The following is a 6,358-nucleotide window of genomic DNA, read 5'->3' on the forward strand; positions in this document are numbered from 1 at the left end:
AAACGGACATTTCGCCCCTTGCGGTCATTTTGGCGTCCGCGGGGCGACGCAAACGGACGCTCGCGACCACTTTTGAGCGTCTGAAATGCGTCGCCCCGCTGGAGATGCCCTAAGACCTGAGGACTCTATTGGTGCAGATGAGTCAGGAGATGGCGTCCTCGTCGCGTGTCTCGTCCTGGCGTGTGACTTACGCTGTCCGATCGATTCCCGGCGATCGCCGGAATTTCCCCTTCCTCGACGGAGTCCTTGTGGCTCACCACGCTCGGGCGCGCCTCCTCCTCCTCGATTCCAAGGAGATCATCGTCGACTCGAGGACGCTCGGAGCGAAGGAGGTAATCGAGTTTGGCGGCGCGATCGCTTTTCCCCGGCATGACGCTCGAATTCCGTCCCGGCCGTTGCCGCCGGAGTCTCTCTTCGGGGGCGGTGGAGATGCGGCCCCTCCGACTCAGAGACCAGTTCCTACACCGTTCCCTGCCTCCATCGATGAGCTCGTCATGCCACGTCCCCGGGCTCTCCATCAGCAATTCATGGTGGCGCGGCCGTCGCGTCTAAGGGAGGACCACTTCATCGATCCAGGGCGGTGGAAGGATTGGCTTGTGCCGCGTTCGCCGGCGGCAGGAATTCTCGATGGGCCGCCATGGATATTGGAACCAGAGATCGCCCAGTCGCTGGACCTGGGCTGTGGCCCAAAAGCCCTCTCGGCCATGGCGACGCGAGATCCGAGCACGTGTCCTGATCCTACGACCTCCGCTTCTCGTAACAATGGTGGTCGCCGCCAGGTAGGGACAGGTAACCCTATACCTCTTATACCCAACCCCAGCGCCGCCACCAGATCAGATCTCGACTCCCTCCTTGCTCATTTCTGGTCAAAAGCTAGGGTTCCTCCTTCCTCTCCCTCCCCCGCTACCGAATCCTTCAGTTGGTGGAGTAGGAAAGTGGCCGGCGATCCTCGGTCCTTTGCTCAAGTGGCGGCTTCTCCTCCGCGTGCCATGGGTGATGGCGGCGGCGGGCGTTTCGTCCCGGGCAGGGGGAACCGAAACCAGCCGGCAGCTCGTGGGCACGGTCGGCATGTCTGGCAAAGGGAGGATGTTCATCAGACTTCCTCCAACAACACCAGGGGCTCTGGCTCGCTGCAATCCGATGACCGATGGGAGAGGGCAGCGAGGGAGTCGGAGCAGCGCCGGCAGGAGGCTATCTCCTCATCCCCGTCTGGTAAGACCATACTTGCTCAAGGGGCTGGTCCCAATCGTCCCATGGTTGCCAGTGATCCTCCTCCCTGCCTCCATTGCAACATCTCTGGCCATTATACTGCTCGTTGCCCTACCATTCGCTGTGATCGATGCAAAAAATTGGGCCATGTTGCTCAGATCTGTCAAACTATCCTACCCTGGGAGTGTGTACCATCTATGTGTGGGTTTCAGGCTCATGGGCGCGGCTTCTTCTATATGTCGGACCATAGTTCTGCAAAGCAGAGCAAGGAGAGAGCCATCAGTGTGGTGATTACTGTGTTGGAGGGGGACATAACTCATAGAGAGCTTGAGAAAGAGTTCAATGTCGCTTTTGGAGACAGCTGGAGATGTACAACAAGATCGTTGGGACCTACCAGTACATTATGAGGTTCCCTACTGTTGTGGAGGTGGAGCGTGCTGTCTATTATGGGACTAAGATGCATCTCAAGACAGTTGATGCGACTGTGAGGTTGTCCACCTAGACAGCCTCAATTGGGGCCAAGGCTGTCCTGCAGAAAGCTTGGGTCAAGGTGAGCAACATTCCTCTAGATAAGAGATGCGATGCCAATGTTTTCTATGCTGGTGGGTTGGTTGGTGTCTCTCTGGAGTTGGATCCTTCTACCCTACACAAGCCTGAGTACGTAAGACTCCTTATTGGTTGTCATGATGTGGAGATGATCCCTGCTTCTGCGGAAGGCTGTCTTGGGGATAACTTCTATGACTTCTTATATGAGATTGACAAAATTGTCGTTGGCGGTCCTCCTAAAACTCATTCTTCTGTTGTGGTGGGCGGCAATTCAGGAGCTCCTTCCCCTAAAAGGGCCAGATATGATCAAAACAGCAACCTCCATGATGAAAGCTCAGAAGAACAAAATCTTGGCAGTCAATCTGATACAGTTGGGCATACCAGGAAACAGGATGATGTTGTGGTGACTGATGTTAACACTGAGTCAGACTCACAGGAAGATGATGAGGCTGGGAGTTCTGAGTTGCTCATTGAAACTATGGCTAGAGAACATGAGGCGGAGGTTGCAGCTTCTCAAGCTGTTCCACCTGCAGCTTCTCAAGCTGTTCCACCGAATAAGTGGCTGGTTCCCTGTCCTATTCTCCAAGAAAACAAGACACTATCACCCGCAGAGGTTCCGCTGCAAAACCTGCTTCTTCCTTATGCTCAAACCCTGTCTGCTGGAACCTGGCCTACTCTGCCCACCATTACTGAGATGGCGGAGAATTCCTCGTCGCCACCTACTGGTTCTCCGGCGTATATTGTGCAATCTCCGGACTCAATATCTATGGAGGAGGATAAGTCTATTCCTGAAGAAACCAGATGCAGTACCAGGCTTGTGGGCAACGCCAACATGGACATTATGGAGAAAGTGTCCGAGGCTGCGAGGAAGAGAGATCTTGAAGGTATGATGACCCACTCATGCTTGCCCGTCCAAAACTCCTTTGCTGTCCTCTCTAATAATGAGCTAGTGTTGCGTGCGCAAAAACTAGGTGTTCATATTCCTGATAACAATTTCTCCTCGGCCGATATGCTTAGAGATTTGGAAAATGCTAGAAGTGATTTGGCTAATAAAAAATTAATAAGTCCTCACAAGCTAGTATCCTTTTCATTGAGAATAACACAGACGAAACTACCCCTTTATCTATGGATTGGGCAGATAATTCTGATAATGATGATCCTTTCGTTATTGTAGAAAGTAGAAAAAAAAGATCTGCTAGAAAGAAACCGGTTGTGGTTTGCTCTAGGCCTAACACTCGAAGTCGATCTAATGTTGCGAATGTCTCTGATAACAAATCTGCCCAGAATCCTGGCAGGGTTGTCTGAGAAAAGAATAAACCATCTCGTTTTAAATGAAAGGTGCCTTTTGGAATTGTAGAAGTGTGGGGAAAAGGGTATTGTGGCCTGCATCAAAGATATGATGCATGATTATTCCCTTGATTTTATTGGAATCCAGGAAACCATGAAAAAAGAGTATAAGATGAGTTTTTCCCGAAAGCTGGACCCCAGCAGTAACTATTTCTGGAAGTGGATTCCTTCAGTGGGCAAATCAGGTGGTATCCTTTGTGGCATCAAAACTGATTCCCTTGATGTGAGTGTTGTTAAGCTTGGTCGCTTCATGCTTCAATTTGTGCTTTGGAATAAAATGAAAAAATGTAATTGGGCCTTGATTGTGGTCTATGGTGCTCCACATGAGGAGGATAAACCAGATTTCCTCACTGAAATGTCCTCTTTTTGCCATAATCTCCTTATGCCTTACATTGTAGGGGGAGATTTTAATATTTTAAGACATAGTGGAGAGAAGAACACTAATTTTGCGACTAACCACTCCTCAGACCTCTTTAACTCTATTATCCATACCCTTGGTTTGCGCGAAATTTACATGCATGGAGGGAAGTTTACTTGGTCTAACAAACAAGCGTCGCCTACCTTAGAGAAGCTCGACAGAGTTCTCATGTCCCCTGACTGGGAAGATCTTTTCCCTTTGGTCTCGGTTAGGAAGCTGGTGAGAGAGCTCTCCGATCATAATGCTCTCTTACTTGATTGAGGTTCCCTTCCAACTTGCAATGTAAAAAGTAGAGAATTCCGTTTTGATACGACTTGGTTTAAAAAGGATGACTTCCTTCCTTTAGTGACTGAGATTTGGAGAAAAAAGGTTTACAGTAGTGATCCTATTGACATCATTAATATAAAGCTGAAACGTTTTAAAAAATTCTTCAAAGGCTGGGGCTCAAATATTTATGGCCATGCCAAGAAGAGAAAGTTAGAACTTAAAGAGGAATTAGCAACTATTGAGGCTTTTGAGGAAAGTTCTGATTTACCCCCCCCCCCTCTTTAAGCATTCGGAAAACCATTATTTCTATTGAACTCATGGAGTTATATGCTAATGAAGAACTCCTGTGGTATCAAAATCTCATGAAAAATGGCTCCTCGAGGGGGACTCGAATACAAGCACTTCCATCGTGTGGCTAATGGTCGCAAGCGTAAAAATACCATGCTCTCATTAAAGGATAATGACCTTGTGATTGAAGGGACGGATAATTTGTTAGATCATGCTACAACTTACTACAAAAGCTTATTCCGACCTGCACCTGGCAACATCTTCAAGTTTAATCATGATATGTGGGAACCACATGAAAAAATTAATGATGTGGACAATGAAATCCTTAGCAAACTTTTTTCTATGGAGGAGGTTAAGGATGCTCTTTTCTCTATGAAAAAAGAATAAAGCCCCGGGTCCCGATAATATCCCTATTGAGTTTTACCAACATTGTTGGGACATTGTTAAAGGTGACATCATGAATTTGTTTTATGCCTTCCATGAAGGTTCCCTAGATGTTCAAAGGCTTAACTATGGCATCATAACCCTCCTCCCTAAAATCTCGGATGCCGAGAAGATAACTCAATATAGACCTATCTATCTTCTCAGATGCATTTACAAGTTGCTCACCAAAGTTCTTACTATCAGGGTGGAGCCTTTCTTGCAAAAAATCATTAGTACTCATCAAAATGCTTTCATAAAAAACCGCAATATTGTTGACGGTATTATGTCCGTCCATGAGTTGATGCACCATACACACAGTAAGAAACATACGGGGATTATCCTCAAACTTGATTTCGAAAAAGCTTCCGATAAAGTGAATTGGGAGTTTCTCCTTGATTGTCAAAAAGCCATGGGCTTCGGTGATTTCTGGTGCAATAGGGTCAAGCAAATCCTTCATAATGGTACTATCTCGGTGAAGATCAATAATGTGATGGGTTCTTATTTTCAAAGTGCAAAAGGGGTTCGGCAAGGCGATCCTCTCTCCCCCCTTCCTTTTTAATTTTGCGGTTCAATGCTTAACAAAAATGGTTCTGGAGGCCCAAGCCAATGGCTTGTTGATTGGTTTAGCCCCTGATTTGATTGCCAAAGGGGTGGCGATAATGCAATACGCCGATGATACTGTCATATGTATATCCCATGATTTGGAGAGAGCTTTAAATCTCAAACTCCTCCTTTACATCTTTGAGCTAATGTCGGGCTTGAAAATAAATTTCCAAAAAAGTGAGTTGTTCCTCATTGGAGGTGATAATACCACTGCTGATCATTACTCTTCTATGTTTGGTTGTCAAATTGGTACTTTGCCTATGAAATATTTAGGGGTTCCTGTTTCCTTTCGCAATCTTAAAAACTCTGATCTTGTTTTTATCGATGAAAAATTTGTCAAGAAACTGGATGCCTGGAAAAGTGCCTCCTCATCTGGGGGCAGATTGATCCTGGTGAATGCTTGTCTCTCGAACCTCCCTTCTTATATCATGTCGATGTTCCTTTTGAACAAAACGTTCATTGAAAAGCTTGATAAGCATAGAAGACGTTTCCTATGGCATGGTAAAAAAGAAAAAAAGGGCTATTATATGATAAAGTGGTCTAAAGTTTGCCGCTCTAAAAATAAAGGTGGCCTTGGGGTCAAAGACCTCCGGAAGCAAAACATTAGCCTTCTTTGCAAATGGTGGTGGAAGCTTGAAACACAAGATGGCTTGTGGCAAACTATTGTCAAAGCAAAATATTTGAAAAGGAAAACGATAACGAATGTGACTCCTAAGTTTAACGACTCTCCATGTTGGAAAACACTTATAAAAGTAAGAGATACTTATCTTGCGGGGAGGAAAGTTTCCTTAGGCAAAGGCAACATTTGTAGGCTTTGGAAAGATACCTACATGGATGATGTTCCTCTTTGTGATCTCCACCCTATTCTTTTCGATCTTTGTCAAAGGCAAGACTGTACTGTCCAACAGTGTGTTGACAGTAATTATGTCATTCCTTTTAGGCGAAGGCTCCATGGAGGTTTAACACCTGGAATTTCATTACCTCCAAGCTTGAAAATCTTACCTTGTCTAACACCACGGACAAAATCTCTTGGAATTTAAATAGAAATGGTATCTTCTCGACCAAATCAGTTTATAAGCTCTTGGAGCTGCCCCTAGCTGGTTCACATAATAAATGGATTTGGAAGGCCAAAATACCTTTGAAAATAAAGATTTTCATGTGGCAGCTATGCAGAAACGCCTTGCCTACCAGAGAGAACTTGAGGAAAAGAAATTGGATGGGTTCCCCCTTATGCTCCTTTTGCAATCATGTTGAGAC

This window comes from Lolium rigidum, chromosome 2 (genome assembly GCF_022539505.1).
Source record: "Lolium rigidum isolate FL_2022 chromosome 2, APGP_CSIRO_Lrig_0.1, whole genome shotgun sequence".
In the NCBI taxonomy this organism is placed as follows: Eukaryota; Viridiplantae; Streptophyta; class Magnoliopsida; order Poales; family Poaceae; genus Lolium; species Lolium rigidum.